At 55.7% G+C, this 17225-nt stretch overlaps 2 long non-coding RNA genes across 2 annotated transcripts; both read left to right on the plus strand.

The window, feature by feature from the left end:
• The first annotated feature begins 357 nt into the window (after positions 1-357).
• LOC146752766 (uncharacterized) lies at positions 358-1622 on the plus strand. Its single transcript, XR_014940399.1, has 3 exons — positions 358-546; positions 1311-1403; positions 1537-1622. It is a non-coding gene; the product is annotated as an uncharacterized LOC146752766 (long non-coding RNA).
• A 436-nt stretch (positions 1623-2058) lies between these two features.
• LOC146752767 (uncharacterized) lies at positions 2059-3551 on the plus strand. The gene is made up of 2 exons (XR_014940402.1): positions 2059-2107; positions 2381-3551. It is a non-coding gene; the product is annotated as an uncharacterized LOC146752767 (long non-coding RNA).
• Positions 3552-17225: the final 13674 nt, after the last annotated feature.

A 17225-nucleotide genomic window follows, 5' to 3' on the forward strand; every position in this document is an offset into this window, starting at 1 on the left:
GGCCCCTTCCCTGTCACTAAGGGAGAGGAAGATCACAGTATGCAATGGGAACATCCCTCTTCTGTTCTTTCTTCTAGATGATGACATTGGTACTCCTTCCTCAGATGACTGGAAGGAGACTGCTTTTGTGCCTCAGGGGAAACTCCGAGGTAAGTTGTGAGTGTCTGTTTCCTTGGAAGTCGAAAAATTAGTGCTATAATAGCTTATTTGGGTACGTAAGGCTCTCCAAAGGTCTTTCAAGTCTCTTTGTGCTTTGAAGGTCGTACACAGATCAGTCATTAGTATTTCTTTACTTGGAGAATTGTCACATTTCAGTGGGAAGGCGGCCCTTGCCAGTCTTTGCTCCTATTCCTTTGCTGTTTGGGCCATGTCATTCCCTGACCTGCAGCCAGTCCTCACAGGTCACTGCAGGAAAAAAAACAAGGCAGACCCCAGTGCACAGCGGAAGCTCTCCTCACCTGTGTCTGATCACTCTTGTGCCTGCAGGCCCCTTTGGTGCATTTCGAAAGCAAAGTCGCGTCCCTGAGCCTGGGGTGGATGCCAGAGGTAAGTCACCAGTCTTCATCTCATGATCTTTGCTCATATTTGGTTGTGGAAGTTCAGGAGGGGTTCATCTTTTCACTGCCTGGTGATTTCTTCCCCATGAGAAGCTTGGGTAGTCACTGTTTCTTGGGTGCTGCATGCTCCCAGCATCCCGTTGACTTTGTCTCTGTACATCAGAGATCTCCCCACTAAAAAAACCTTGAGGGGCCAAATGTTCTTCTATGCCTTCTCTGAAGATTGTTTTACATGGCCTGGAGAGAGTATCTGGAAAGCTGCTGAGTGCCAGCCAACTGCCCACCTGGCTTCTCTGCAGCTTTGCAACTTTTGACCCAGGTCTGAGTGCCATGTCATCACCTGAGCCCCTTCCAGTCACTGCAGGTCCCTAAGGAAGAGAGAAATTACAGCATACCATGTCATGAGATTTTACTTCCTTTGAGAGATGCCAGCTCACAGTCCTAATGTCAGCCAGGCGCGTCTGCAGGTGTGAGTGAGAATGCACACCTGTGTGTGTGTGCCCTGCCCTCGCACAATGCCCTGGTCCCATTCAGTGATGCCGTTATGCGTTTAGGTAAGCTGCAGTGTGTGGTGAAAAGTTCTCATTCTTTGGTTGCAGAAGTGCCTCCAGGGAAGGCCGTGCTAAATCCTTAGTTGTGCTGGAACCCCACAGGCATCCCAGGGGTGGCTGTTGTCGTTACTGACTTCACTGAAAAGACCGTTCAGTTTAATACCTTGTTTGTCTGAAAGTTATCTTAATGCTTTCTGTTTAGGTCCTGAGAAACAGAAAGAGGCCCTGGAAACAGGAAAATATCTGCAGACACTGCCCCCTCTGCTAATGAAAATCATGAAGGACAAAGCACGTGGTAGGTGTATTTCCGTCTGTTCCCTGAAAGGCTTGTGAAAATGAATTTCTAGAAATACATGTGGAGAAACTGCACCATCTTCCTGATGAGAAGCAGTTACTTACAGTCCCACTCCCTTACCTCCTTTCTAAAGAGACAGGTGGAGCACCTATGCGCTGGCTTGCATTTTGGAACGGCAGAGTTCTCACACTGACTGTCCCCCTGAGAGTAATAGAGGCCATGCACACAACAACTGTCACTCCAGGTAAGGGCCGCTCATAGAGCTCCGTGGCCGTGGTTAGAGGTTGCTCCCCTCCCACTGCAGCCAGTTCCCAGGGACTTAGGAACTTTGTCCTTTTGGGAACTAGGCCACCAGAACCACATTCAGCAGATAAGGAGAGGAAACAGGACCCTCCATAGTACCTCCTGTGCTCAGACCCTGCATTCCAGAGCTTGCTGTGCTTCCCCTGAGCCACCAGGCACAACAGCAGCCCGGAGCGGGATCCTTCCTGTGGTTGTTCTTGTCCATGGCACTCAAAGCAGCAGCTGGTGAAACAGATCCACATTGTTTTTCCAGGTGCGGATGGTGAGGAACACGCAAATGCCGCAGACAATAATTTTATCAAGAAGTACTGCCTGGGATTTGGTGTGGCTATCTTCGTTACCATGCTGATGGCAATGTTTTCGTGCTATCGTCTTGTCCGACAACGGAGGCAGATAAACCAGTGAGTTCTTGTTCACCCCCAACCCCATCCTGCCCCCTCTCTTTACTATAGGGATCCTGTGAGCAAGGAGGCATTTCTAGTTAAAGCAGCATAGAGAAGCCAGTTAGTTGTTGCCTAACACTGTCAGACATTTAACTGGCCTCGCCATTCCTGCTGCATGTTCTTACTGCTGGGCCTGAGACAGGCCCGGAGCTGAGAGTGACTCTATCATGCACTGTGAGGAAGGAGAGCAGGGGGTTCTCCTGTGCCCTCAGCACGTTTCTCTCCCTGCAGGCGCCTTGCTGAAGATGCTGCAGTCCAGCATATTGCCCGCAGCAACCTCATGCTTGGATAAACAGCTTGCTCGCCTCAGTGCACCGCACAGAAAAGACGTGGCACAAACAACCGGTGCCTGTGCAGTGACAATCTGCCCACCAGCCGCAGAGCATCACCAGAGCGGCCCCTGCCAGGCCTGACGGCTGTCAGGCTCAGCTGCCCCCAGTGCAGCCCCCGTAGCCCACCAGCCCAGGCTCCGTGGCCCCTGGGAAGTACATCAGGCCCAGTGGCCCCTATCCACCTTGGGCATCAACACCTCTTTCAGGGGACAGGAGGGACCCAGCTGGTTTGGAAGCTTGCAGTCATCGGCTAGCACCCAAACAGCAGCACCCTGGCATCAACACCACCCTCCCGTCCCCCACCACCATCCTTCAGGGGTTGGCAGTGGCTCCCTCAAAGTGTCACCGGCAGGCAGCCACTGCCTTACGGAAGCCTGAGAGGCCTGTCAGCCTCCAGCACCATCTCTGCCCTCACCCTCCCCTCCACCATCCATCAGGGGATGGAAGCGACCCCAGCAGAGTATAGACCTGGGGACACCATCCAACAGACGGACGACCATTGCCTGGGGGAAGCCAACTGGCCCAGCAGCCCCCTGTCCCCCCCAGGAACTGTCACCAACTTTCCTTCACCATCCGTCAGGAGGTTGGAGCAGCCCCCACAGGGTGGCAGTTTGAGGGCATCATCCGACACCCAGAAAACCACAGCCAGGGGAAAGCATACCAGGCCCCACAGCTCCCAGCCCCCCACAGCACCAACTCTGCCCTCCCGCTCCTCTCCTCCATCCTTCAGGATGTGGGAGTGCCCCCCCCCACAGGGTCGGCATGGGGGCAACACCTGTAAAACCTCTGCCTGGAAAAAGTATGACAGGCCCAGCAGCCCCAAGATCCCCCCAGCACCACCTCTCTCTTCATGCTCCTCTCCACCATTGGTCAGGTGGTGGGAGCATCATCACTGGTCAACACAACAGGGGGTTCTTTCTTTAACATCCTTATTACACCTTCCGAACTGAGTATACCTTTTCTACAAAAATTCTCAGCACCACAGATGATCATATTCAAAACATCTATAACTATATGGAATATAGATATTGTAAATTAATTCAATAAAGTTCAACAACAAAACAAAATAACCAAGAAGCTGCTTCCTTCAAAAGGCAGAGTATTCTGACGAGGAGAAAACAGCAATACTAACATCACGTCACAGCGTTGCCATCAGGGCTCAAGCTAAGGCAGCCAGCTGACCAGGGCAGAACTTGTGTTAGATGCTGCTCAGTGACAACACCCAGAATGAAGTAGCAAGGATGTGAAGTGTAGGAGACTACTTGCGCTTATCACATTCTGTCTGCTGTAACAGCACTACTCAAAGATTTCTAATCGGTCCAAGATCTTTGTGAAGCAGCAGTTTGTTCATTACTGCCATCATGGCCGCACACCCCTACTGACTGTTGGGCAGGGCTGCAGTGGAGAACGCCCTCCACACGCAGTCCTGGGCAGGCAAGGGCTGTCGGTGCACAGTGCCACACGCTCCTTGCCATCTGCACACACGTGGGCTGGCTTTGCACTGCCAGGCACATCGTCTCGCCTGGGCACTGCAGGTCCTCGCTTGGTGGTATGCAGAGACAGCGGGGACAACAGATGAAGTTATCTGTGTTGTGTGCAATACTTGTATGACTTGGGAGCTGACAATCCTTGTGGTTCTCTGTCCTGCTCCAATTTATAGGAAGGAGAGGAGGTCCATACGTGTATGCCTGAGCATGGTTCAAATGTTGGAGGACGGACGCTATTACGATTTAGGGTGATTAGGAAGGGAAGGCGGGCAATAGAAAAGACAGGAAAAAGAATCAAGGAGTCTTTATAGGAAGCAAGAGGGAGAGAGAGTCACCACCATGGATCTGACGTGTTTAGTAGTTCAGTCATTGATCTTCAGTAGTGGTGGGTCATCAGGAGTTGTTGTTCCGCTGACGATGACTGTGACCACGGCAACAGTTTCCAATGATAGTATAAACTTACAAATAAGTTCAACGTGGTTCAGTCAGCTCTCCTTGGTGTGACAGCTCAAATCCAAAATGGTTTCATAGTTTCATAGTTTCGTGCGGGTTGGAAGCGACCTTAGAGATCATCGAGTCCAGCCCCCGGAATTCGAGCCTCTGTGTAGCAGAGCGGCACTTCTACCACTTGCGCCACAGGGGGGAGTCAGCTCTCCTTGGAATGGCAGCTTCTGGCTCTGGGAACTCATCTGGACCTTGCCAGCAGACAAGAGGGAGCAGGGACGCCCACCTGCTTCTTGTTCTTCACAGGACACGATGGTATCATTCCCCAGTTTTCCCATACCAAGCGGGAGCCAGATCTTCTGCCAGTAAACACTTCTGAGCACCCTCTTCTGGAGGTGAACAGCTCTGGAGGAAGGTGCTTTCAAATGTCCACAAAGTGATGTTGATTGTCACACAGTAGCACCCATCACTTGCCTCCTCCATCAATCAGTTACAGTCTTGTTGGTGAACCTGAAGACAAAAGGTCAGCACGCTGGGACAAACAGCCACACACCAGTATCACAGAATCACAGAATGACCCAGGTTGGAAGGGACCTCATGGATCATGAAGAACAAACCCCCCTGCCTGGCAGGGCCACCAAACATACACCTTTACTAGATCAGGTTGCCCAGGGCCCTGTCCAACCTGGCCCTGAACACCCCCAAGGACGGGGCATCCACAACCTTCCTGGGCAGCCCGTTCCAGGGCCTAACCACTCTCCTAGTAAACAACTTTCCCCCTAACATCCAACCTAAATCTTCCCTCTTTCAACTTCAATCAGTTTCCCCTTGTCCTGCTATTACCAGCCCCCTCCTCATCCTATGTGGAACACCAGTGCCAGCAGTGCGGCCGCCATTTTAGAACCCTCTCCACGTCACCTTGGTCACCGCTGCCGCGCGCAACGCACTCGCCTCTGACAGCTGTGGCAGTTAGCAGCCATGTCGGCAGCTAAGAGGGCTAGGGTAGAAGTTTTCCCTGTTTCAGGCGGGAGGATGGAGCTGGGGGCCCTAGGAGTGAGAAGGAGGAGGGGGCCCGCCATGACCACCAGGCAGAGGAGCCCCCCTGCAAAGGGGCACATGTGGGTCAGATCTATGAGGCAGGGGCTGAGGTGGGTCATATCTATGGGGCAGGAGCTGCTGTGGGGCTGATGTGTGTCACATCTACAGAACAGGTGCTGCTGTGGGGCTTATGTGGGTCGGATCTATAGGGAAGGAGCTGCTGTGGAGCTGATGTTGGTTAGATCTATGGGGCAGGAGCTGCTGTGGGGAATATGTGGGCCAGATCTGTGGGACATGAGCTGCTGTGTGGCTCATGTGGTTGAGATCTATGGGGCAGGAGCTGCTGTGGGGAAGACGTGGGTCAGATCTATGGGGCAGGAGCTGCTGTGGGGGTGCTGTGTGTCAGGTCTATGGGGCAGGAGCTTCTGTGGGGTAGATGTGGGACAGATCTATGGGACTGGAGCTGCTGTGGGTCTGATGGGGGCTAGATCTATGGGGCAGGAGCTGCTGTGGGGGTGATGTGTGTCAGATCTATGGGGCAGGAGATGCTATGGCACTGATGTTGGTAAGATATATGGGGCAGGAGCTGCTGTGGGGTAGATGTGGGTCTGATCTATGGGGCAGGAGCTGTTGTGGGTCCGATGTGGGTCAGATCTATGGGGCGGGAGCTGCTGTGTGGCTTATGTGGGTCTGATCTATGGGGCAGGAGCTTCTTTGGGGATGATGTGGGTCAGATCTATGGGGCAGGAGCAGCTGTCGGTCAGATCTATGGGGTTGGAGATCCTAAGGGGCAGATGTGGGTCGGATCTATGGGGCAGGAGCAGCTGTCGGTCAGATCTATGGGGTTGGAGCTCCTAAGGGGCAGATGTGGGTCGGATCTATTGGGCAGGAGCTGCTGTGGGGCTGGTGTTGGTCAGATCTGTCAGGCGGGAGATGCTGTTTTGCTGCTGAGGGTCAGATCTATGGGGCAGGAGCTGCTGTGGGGCTCATGTGGTTGAGATCTATGGGGCAGGCATTGCTGTGGATCTGATATGGGTCAGATATATGGGGCAGGAGCTGCAGTGGGGCAGATGTGAGTCAGATCTATGGGGCAGGAGCTGCTGTGGGGATGATGAGGCTCAGATCTATGGGGCACAAGCTGCTGTGGGGTAGATCTATGGGGCAGGAGCTGTTGTGAGGCTGATGATGGTCTGATCTATAAGGCAGGAGCTGCTGTGGGGCGCATGTGGGTCAGATGTATGGGGCAGGAGCTGCTGTGTGGCTGATGTGGGTCAGATCTATGGGGCAGGATCTGCTGTGGGGCAGATGTGGGTCAGATCTATGGGGCAGGAGCTGCTTTGGGGCAGATGTGGGTCAGATCTATGGGGTAGGTGCTGCTGTGGAGCTGCTGTTGGTAAGATCTATGGGGCAGGAGCTGCTGTGGGGTAAATGTGGGTCAGATCTATGGGGCAGGAGCTGCTGTGGGGATAATGTGGGTCAGATCTATGGGGCAGGAGCTGCTGTGGGGCAGATGTGGGTCAGATCTATGGGGCAGGAGCTGCTGTGGGGCAGATGTGGATCTGATCTATGGGGCAGGAGCTGCTGTGGTGCTGATGAGGGTGAGATCTATGGGGCAGGAGCTGCTGTGGGGCTGATTGGGATCAGATCTATGGGTCAGGAGCTGCTGTGTGGCTGATGTGGGTCAGATCTATGAGGCAGGAGCTGTTGTGTGGCTGATGAGGGTCAGATCTATGGGGCAGGAGCTGCTGTGGTGCTGATGTGTTTAAGATCTATGAGACAGGAGCTGCTGGGGGGCACATGTTGGTCAGATCTATTGGGCAGGAGCTGTTGTGGGGCACATGGGTATCAGATCTTTGGGGCAGGAACTGTTGTGGGGCACATGTCAGTAGATCTATGTGGCAGGAGCTGCTGTGGAACTGATGTTGGTCAGATCTGTGGGGCAGGAGCTGCTGTGGGGGCTATGTGGTTCAGATCTGTGGGACAGGAGCTGCTGTGGGGCTCATGTGGTTGAGATCTATGGGGCAGGCGTTGCTGTGGTGCTGATGTGGGTCAGATATATGGGGCAGGAACTGCTGTGGGGCTGATGTGGGTCAGATCTATGAGGCAGAAGCTGCTGTGGGGCAGATGTGGGTCTGATCTATGGGGCAGGAGCTGCAGCGGGGCAGATGTGAGTCAGATGTATGGGGCAGGAGCTGCTGTGTGGCTGATGTGGGTCAGATCTATGGGGCAGGAGCTGTTGTGAGGCTGATGATGGTCTGATCTATAAGGCAGGAGCTGCTGTGGGGCGCATGTGGGTCAGATGTATGGGGCAGGAGCTGCTGTGGGGCTGATGCGGGTCAGATCTATGGGGCAGGATCTGCTGTGGGGCTGGTGTGGGTCAGATCAATGGGGCAGGAGCTGCTCTGGGGCACATGTTGGTCAGATCTATGGGGCAGGAGCTGCTGTGGGGCAGATGTGGGTCAGATCTATGGGGTAGGTGCTGCTGTGGAGCTGATGTTGGTCAGATCTATGGGGCAGGAGCTGCTGTGGGGCTGGTGTTTGTCAGATCTGTGGGGCAGGAGCTGCTGTGTTGCTGCTGAGGGTCAGATCTATGGGGCAGGAGCTGCTGCGGGGACTATGTGGGTCAGATCTGTGGGACAGGAGCTGCTGTGGGGCTCACGTGGTTGAGATCTATGGGGCAGGCGTTGCTGTGGATCTGATATGGGTCAGATATATGGGGCAGGAGCTGCTATGGGGCAGATGTGGGTCAGATCTATGGGGCAGGAGCTGCAGTGGGGCAGATGTGAGTCAGATCAATGGGGCAGGAGCTGCTGTGGGGATGATGAGGGTCAGATCTATGGGGCAGGAGCTGTTGTGGGGTAGATCTATGGGGCAGGAGCTGTTGTGAGGCTGATGATGGTCTGATATATAAGGCAGGAGCTGCTGTGGGGCGCAAGTGGGTCAGATCTATGGGACAGGAGCTGCTGTGTGGCTGATGCGGGTCAGATGTATGGGGCAGGAGCTGCTCTGGGGCACATGTGGGTCAGATCAATGGGGCAGGAGCTGCTCTGGGGCACATGTGGGTCAGATCTATGGGACAGGAGCTGCTGTGGGGCAGATGTGGGTCAGATCTATGGGACAGGAGCTTCTTTGGGGCAGATGTGGGTCAGATCTATGGGGTAGGTGCTGCTGTGGAGCTGATGTTGGTAAGATCTATGGGGCAGGAGCTGCTGTGGGGTATATGTGGGTCATATCTGTTGGGCAGGTGCTGCTGTGTACTGCTGAGGGTCAGATCTATGGGGCAGAAGATGCTGTGGGGATGATGAGGGTCACATCTATGTAGCAGGAGCTGCTGTGGGGTAGATCTATTGGGCAGGAGCTGTTGTGAGGCTGATGAGGGTCTGATCTGTAAGGCAGGAGCTGCAGTGGGGCATATGTGTGTCAGATTTATTGGGCAGGAGCTGCTGTAGAGCGCATGTGGGTCAGATCTATGGGGCAGGAGATGCTGTGGGGCAGATGTGGGTAAGATCTATGGGGCAGGAGCTGCTGTGGGGCTGAAGTGGGTCAGATCTATGGGGCAGGAGCTGCTGTGGGGAAGATGTGGGTCTGATCTATGGGGCAGGAGCTGCTGTGGGGCTGATGAGGGTGAGATCTATGGGGCAGGAGCTGCTGTGGTGCTGATTGGGATCAGATCTATGGGGCAGGAGCTGTTCTGTGGCTGACGTGGGTCAGATTTTTAGGGCAGATGGCTCTGTGGGGCAGATGTGGGTCAGATCGATGGGGCAGAAGATGCTGTGGTGTTGATGGGCGTCAGATCTACGGGGCAGGAGCTGCAGTGGGGCAGATGTGAGTCAGATCAATGGGGCAGGAGCTGCTGTGGGGATGATGAGGGTCAGATCTATGGGGCAGGATCTGTTGTGAGGCTGATGATGGTCTGATCTATAAGGCAGGAGCTTCTGTGGGGCGCATTTGGGTCAGATGTATGGGGCAGGAGCTTCTGTGGGGCACATGTGGGTCAGATGTATGGGGCAGGAGCTGCTGTGTGTCTGATGTGGGTCAGATCTATGGGGCAGGAGCTGCTGTGGGGATGATGAGGCTCAGATCTATGGGGCACAAGCTGCTGTGGGGTAGATCTATGGGGCAGGAGCTGTTGTGAGGCTGATGATGGTCTGATCTATAAGGCAGGAGCTGCTGTGGGGCGCATGTGGGTCAGATGTATGGGGCAGGAGCTGCTGTGTGGCTGATGTGGGTCAGATCTATGGGGCAGGATCTGCTGTGGGGCAGATGTGGGTCAGATCTATGGGGCAGGAGCTGCTTTGGGGCAGATGTGGGTCAGATCTATGGGGTAGGTGCTGCTGTGGAGCTGCTGTTGGTAAGATCTATGGGGCAGGAGCTGCTGTGGGGATAATGTGGGTCAGATCTATGGGGCAGGAGCTGCTGTGGGGCAGATGTGGGTCAGATCTATGGGGCAGGAGCTGCTGTGGGGCAGATGTGGATCTGATCTATGGGGCAGGAGCTGCTGTGGTGCTGATGAGGGTGAGATCTATGGGGCAGGAGCTGCTGTGGGGCTGATTGGGATCAGATCTATGGGTCAGGAGCTGCTGTGTGGCTGATGTGGGTCGGATCTATGGGGCAGGAGATGCTGTGGGGCTGATGTGGGTCAGATCTATGAGGCAGGAGCTGTTGTGTGGCTGATGAGGATCAGATCTATGGGGCAGGAGCTGCTGTGGTGCTGATGTGTTTACGATCTATGAGACAGGAGCTGCTGGGGGGCACATGTTGGTCAGATCTATTGGGCAGGAGCTGTTGTGGGGCACATGGGTATCAGATCTTTGGGGCAGGAACTGTTGTGGGGCACATGTCGGTAGATCTATGTGGCAGGAGCTGCTGTGGAACTGATGTTGGTCAGATCTGTGGGGCAGGAGCTGCTGTGGGGGCTATGTGGTTCAGATCTGTGGGACAGGAGCTGCTGTGGGGCTCATGTGGTTGAGATCTATGGGGCAGGCGTTGCTGTGGTGCTGATGTGGGTCAGATCTATGAGGCAGAAGCTGCTGTGGGGCAGATGTGGGTCTGATCAATGGGGCAGGAGCTGCAGCGGGGCAGATGTGAGTCAGATGTATGGGGCAGGAGCTGCTGTGTGGCTGATGTGGGTCAGATCTATGGGGCAGGAGCTGTTGTGAGGCTGATGATGGTCTGATCTATAAGGCAGGAGCTGCTGTGGGGCGCATGTGGGTCAGATGTATGGGGCAGGAGCTGCTGTGGGGCTGATGCGGGTCAGATCTATGGGGCAGGATCTGCTGTGGGGCTGGTGTGGGTCAGATCAATGCGGCAGGAGCTGCTCTGGGGCACATGTTGGTCAGATCTATGGGGCAGGAGCTGCTGTGGGGCAGATGTGGGTCAGATCTATGGGGTAGGTGCTGCTGTGGAGCTGATGTTGGTCAGATCTATGGGGCAGGAGCTGCTGTGGGGCTGGTGTTTGTCAGATCTGTGGGGCAGGAGCTGCTGTGTTGCTGCTGAGGGTCAGATCTATGGGGCAGGAGCTGTTGTGAGGCTGATGATGGTCTGATCTATAAGGCAGGAGCTGCTGTGGGGCGCATGTGGGTCAGATGTATGGGGCAGGAGCTGCTGTGGGGCTGATGCGGGTCAGATCTATGGGGCAGGATCTGCTGTGGGGCTGGTGTGGGTCAGATCAATGGGGCAGGAGCTGCTCTGGGGCACATGTTGGTCAGATCTATGGGGCAGGAGCTGCTGTGGGGCAGATGTGGGTCAGATCTATGGGGTAGGTGCTGCTGTGGAGCTGATGTTGGTCAGATCTATGGGGCAGGAGCTGCTGTGGGGCTGGTGTTTGTCAGATCTGTGGGGCAGGAGCTGCTGTGTTGCTGCTGAGGGTCAGATCTATGGGGCAGGAGCTGCTGCGGGGACTATGTGGGTCAGATCTGTGGGACAGGAGCTGCTGTGGGGCTCACGTGGTTGAGATCTATGGGGCAGGCGTTGCTGTGGATCTGATATGGGTCAGATATATGGGACAGGAGCTGCTATGGGGCAGATGTGGGTCAGATCTATGGGGCAGGAGCTGCAGTGGGGCAGATGTGAGTCAGATCAATGGGGCAGGAGCTGCTGTGGGGATGATGAGGGTCAGATCTATGGGGCAGGAGCTGTTGTGGGGTAGATCTATGGGGCAGGAGCTGTTGTGAGGCTGATGATGGTCTGATCTATAAGGCAGGAGCTGCTGTGGGGCGCAAGTGGGTCAGATCTATGGGACAGGAGCTGCTGTGTGGCTGATGCGGGTCAGATGTATGGGGCAGGAGCTGCTCTGGGGCACATGTGGGTCAGATCAATGGGGCAGGAGCTGCTCTGGGGCACATGTGGGTCAGATCTATGGGACAGGAGCGGCTGTGGGGCAGATGTGGGTCAGATCTATGGGACAGGAGCTGCTTTGGGGCAGATGTGGGTCAGATCTATGGGGTAGGTGCTGCTGTGGAGCTGATGTTGGTAAGATCTATGGGGCAGGAGCTGCTGTGGGGTATATTTGGGTCATATCTGTGGGGCAGGTGCTGCTGTGTTGCTGCTGAGGGTCAGATCTATGGGGCAGAAGATGCTGTGGGGATGATGAGGGTCACATCTATGTAGCAGGAGCTGCTGTGGGGTAGATCTATGGGGCAGGAGCTGTTGTGAGGCTGATGAGGGTCAGATCTATGGGGCAGGAGCTGTTGTGAGGCTGATGATGGTCTGATCTATAAGGCAGGAGCTGCTGTGGGGCGCATGTGGGTCAGATGTATGGGGCAGGAGCTGCTGTGGGGCTGATGCGGGTCAGATCTATGGGGCAGGATCTGCTGTGGGGCTGGTGTGGGTCAGATCAATGGGGCAGGAGCTGCTGTGGGGCACATGTTGGTCAGATCTATGGGGCAGGAGCTGCTGTGGGGCAGATGTGGGTCAGATCTGTGGGGTAGGTGCTGCTGTGGAGCTGATGTTGGTCAGATCTATGGGGCAGGAGCTGCTGTGGGGCTGGTGTTTGTCAGATCTGTGGGGCAGGAGCTGCTGTGTTGCTGCTGAGGGTCAGATCTATGGGGCAGGAGCTGCTGCGGGGACTATGTGGGTCAGATCTGTGGGACAGGAGCTGCTGTGGGGCTCACGTGGTTGAGATCTATGGGGCAGGCGTTGCTGTGGATCTGATATGGGTCAGATATATGGGGCAGGAGCTGCTATGGGGCAGATGTGGGTCAGATCTATGGGGCAGGAGCTGCAGTGGGGCAGATGTGAGTCAGATCAATGGGGCAGGAGCTGCTGTGGGGATGATGAGGGTCAGATCTATGGGGCAGGAGCTGTTGTGGGGTAGATCTATTGGGCAGGAGCTGTTGTGAGGCTGATGATGGTCTGATCTATAAGGCAGGAGCTGCTGTGGGGCGCAAGTGGGTCAGATCTATGGGACAGGAGCTGCTGTGTGGCTGATGCGGGTCAGATGTATGGGGCAGGAGCTGCTCTGGGGCACATGTGGGTCAGATCAATGGGGCAGGAGCTGCTCTGGGGTACATGTGGGTCAGATCTATGGGACAGGAGCGGCTGTGGGGCAGATGTGGGTCAGATCTATGGGACAGGAGCTGCTTTGGGGCAGATGTGGGTCAGATCTATGGGGTAGGTGCTGCTGTGGAGCTGATGTTGGTAAGATCTATGGGGCAGGAGCTGCTGTGGGGTATATGTGGGTCATATCTGTGGGGCAGGTGCTGCTGTGTTGCTGCTGAGGGTCAGATCTATGGGGCAGAAGATGCTGTGGGGATGATGAGGGTCACATCTATGTAGCAGGAGCTGCTGTGGGGTAGATCTATGGGGCAGGAGCTGTTGTGAGGCTGATGAGGGTCTGATCTGTAAGGCAGGAGCTGCAGTGGGGCATATGTGTGTCAGATTTATTGGGCAGGAGCTGCTGTAGAGCGCATGTGGGTCAGATCTATGGGGCAGGAGATGCTGTGGGGCAGATGTGGGTAAGATCTATGGGGCAGGAGCTGCTGTGGGGCTGAAGTGGGTCAGATCTATGGGGCAGGAGCTGCTGTGGGGAAGATGTGGGTCTGATCTATGGGGCAGGAGCTGCTGTGGGGCTGATGAGGGTCAGATCTATGGGGCAGGAGCTGCTGTGGTGCTGATTGGGATCAGATCTATGGGGCAGGAGCTGTTCTGTGGCTGACGTGGGTCAGATTTTTAGGGCAGATGGCTCTGTGGGGCAGATGTGGGTCAGATCGATGGGGCAGAAGATGCTGTGGTGTTGATGGGCGTCAGATCTACGGGGCAGGAGCTGCAGTGGGGCAGATGTGAGTCAGATCAATGGGGCAGGAGCTGCTGTGGGGATGATGAGGGTCAGATCTATGGGGCAGGAGCTGTTGTGAGGCTGATGATGGTCTGATCTATAAGGCAGGAGCTTCTGTGGGGCGCATTTGGGTCAGATGTATGGGGCAGGAGCTTCTGTGGGGCACATGTGGGTCAGATGTATGGGGCAGGAGCTGCTGTGTGTCTGATGTGGGTCAGATCTATGGGGCAGGAGCTGCTGTGGGGATGATGAGGCTCAGATCTATGGGGCACAAGCTGCTGTGGGGTAGATCTATGGGGCAGGAGCTGTTGTGAGGCTGATGATGGTCTGATCTATAAGGCAGGAGCTGCTGTGGGGCGCATGTGGGTCAGATGTATGGGGCAGGAGCTGCTGTGTGGCTGATGTGGGTCAGATCTATGGGGCAGGATCTGCTGTGGGGCAGATGTGGGTCAGATCTATGGGGCAGGAGCTGCTTTGGGGCAGATGTGGGTCAGATCTATGGGGTAGGTGCTGCTGTGGAGCTGCTGTTGGTAAGATCTATGGGGCAGGAGCTGCTGTGGGGATAATGTGGGTCAGATCTATGGGGCAGGAGCTGCTGTGGGGCAGATGTGGGTCAGATCTATGGGGCAGGAGCTGCTGTGGGGCAGATGTGGGTCAGATCTATGGGGCAGGAGCTGCTGTGGGGCAGATGTGGATCTGATCTATGGGGCAGGAGCTGCTGTGGGGCTGATTGGGATCAGATCTATGGGTCAGGAGCTGCTGTGTGGCTGATGTGGGTCGGATCTATGGGGCAGGAGATGCTGTGGGGCTGATGTGGGTCAGATCTATGAGGCAGGAGCTGTTGTGTGGCTGATGAGGATCAGATCTATGGGGCAGGAGCTGCTGTGGTGCTGATGTGTTTACGATCTATGAGACAGGAGCTGCTGGGGGGCACATGTTGGTCAGATCTATTGGGCAGGAGCTGTTGTGGGGCACATGGGTATCAGATCTTTGGGGCAGGAACTGTTGTGGGGCACATGTCGGTAGATCTATGTGGCAGGAGCTGCTGTGGAACTGATGTTGGTCAGATCTGTGGGGCAGGAGCTGCTGTGGGGGCTATGTGGTTCAGATCTGTGGGACAGGAGCTGCTGTGGGGCTCATGTGGTTGAGATCTATGGGGCAGGCGTTGCTGTGGTGCTGATGTGGGTCAGATCTATGAGGCAGAAGCTGCTGTGGGGCAGATGTGGGTCTGATCAATGGGGCAGGAGCTGCAGCGGGGCAGATGTGAGTCAGATGTATGGGGCAGGAGCTGCTGTGTGGCTGATGTGGGTCAGATCTATGGGGCAGGAGCTGTTGTGAGGCTGATGATGGTCTGATCTATAAGGCAGGAGCTGCTGTGGGGCGCATGTGGGTCAGATGTATGGGGCAGGAGCTGCTGTGGGGCTGATGCGGGTCAGATCTATGGGGCAGGATCTGCTGTGGGGCTGGTGTGGGTCAGATCAATGGGGCAGGAGCTGCTCTGGGGCACATGTTGGTCAGATCTATGGGGCAGGAGCTGCTGTGGGGCAGATGTGGGTCAGATCTATGGGGTAGGTGCTGCTGTGGAGCTGATGTTGGTCAGATCTATGGGGCAGGAGCTGCTGTGGGGCTGGTGTTTGTCAGATCTGTGGGGCAGGAGCTGCTGTGTTGCTGCTGAGGGTCAGATCTATGGGGCAGGAGCTGCTGCGGGGACTATGTGGGTCAGATCTGTGGGACAGGAGCTGCTGTGGGGCTCACGTGGTTGAGATCTATGGGGCAGGCGTTGCTGTGGATCTGATATGGGTCAGATATATGGGGCAGGAGCTGCTATGGGGCAGATGTGGGTCAGATCTATGGGGCAGGAGCTGCAGTGGGGCAGATGTGAGTCAGATCAATGGGGCAGGAGCTGCTGTGGGGATGATGAGGGTCAGATCTATGGGGCAGGAGCTGTTGTGGGGTAGATCTATGGGGCAGGAGCTGTTGTGAGGCTGATGATGGTCTGATCTATAAGGCAGGAGCTGCTGTGGGGCGCAAGTGGGTCAGATCTATGGGACAGGAGCTGCTGTGTGGCTGATGCGGGTCAGATGTATGGGGCAGGAGCTGCTCTGGGGCACATGTGGGTCAGATCAATGGGGCAGGAGCTGCTCTGGGGCACATGTGGGTCAGATCTATGGGACAGGAGCTGCTGTGGGGCAGATGTGGGTCAGATCTATGGGACAGGAGCTGCTTTGGGGCAGATGTGGGTCAGATCTATGGGGTAGGTGCTGCTGTGGAGCTGATGTTGGTAAGATCTATGGGGCAGGAGCTGCTCTGGGGCACATGTGGGTCAGATCAATGGGGCAGGAGCTGCTCTGGGGCACATGTGAGTCAGATCTATGGGACAGGAGCTGCTGTGGGGCAGATGTGGGTCAGATCTATGGGACAGGAGCTGCTTTGGGGCAGATGTGGGTCAGATCTATGGGGTAGGTGCTGCTGTGGAGCTGATGTTGGTAAGATCTATGGGGCAGGAGCTGCTGTGGGGTATATGTGGGTCATATCTGTGGGGCAGGTGCTGCTGTGTTGCTGCTGAGGGTCAGATCTATGGGGCAGAAGATGCTGTGGGGATGATGAGGGTCACATCTATGTAGCAGGAGCTGCTGTGGGGTAGATCTATGGGGCAGGAGCTGTTGTGAGGCTGATGAGGGTCTGATCTGTAAGGCAGGAGCTGCAGTGGGGCATATGTGTGTCAGATTTATTGGGCAGGAGCTGCTGTAGAGCGCATGTGGGTCAGATCTATGGGGCAGGAGATGCTGTGGGGCAGATGTGGGTAAGATCTATGGGGCAGGAGCTGCTGTGGGGCTGAAGTGGGTCAGATCTATGGGGCAGGAGCTGCTGTGGGGAAGATGTGGGTCTGATCTATGGGGCAGGAGCTGCTGTGGGGCTGATGAGGGTCAGATCTATGGGGCAGGAGCTGCTGTGGTGCTGATTGGGATCAGATCTATGGGGCAGGATCTGTTCTGTGGCTGACGTGGGTCAGATTTTTAGGGCAGATGGCTCTGTGGGGCAGATGTGGGTCAGATCGATGGGGCAGAAGATGCTGTGGTGTTGATGGGCGTCAGATCTACGGGGCAGGAGCTGCAGTGGGGCAGATGTGAGTCAGATCAATGGGGCAGGAGCTGCTGTGGGGATGATGAGGGTCAGATCTATGGGGCAGGAGCTGTTGTGAGGCTGATGATGGTCTGATCTATAAGGCAGGAGCTTCTGTGGGGCGCATTTGGGTCAGATGTATGGGGCAGGAGCTTCTGTGGGGCACATGTGGGTCAGATGTATGGGGCAGGAGCTGCTGTGTGTCTGATGTGGGTCAGATCTATGGGGCAGGAGCTGCTGTGGTGCTGATGTTGTTCTGATCTATGAGACAGGAGCTGCTGTGGGGCAGATGTGGGTCAGATCTATGGGGCAGGAGCTGCTGTGGGGCAGATGTGGGTCAGATCGATGGGGCAGAAGATGCTGTGTGGCTGATGGGC

Source organism: Coturnix japonica, unplaced genomic scaffold (assembly GCF_054131305.1).
Source record: "Coturnix japonica strain WE unplaced genomic scaffold, WE-NBRP24 Scf041, whole genome shotgun sequence".
Taxonomy (NCBI): domain Eukaryota; kingdom Metazoa; phylum Chordata; class Aves; order Galliformes; family Phasianidae; genus Coturnix; species Coturnix japonica.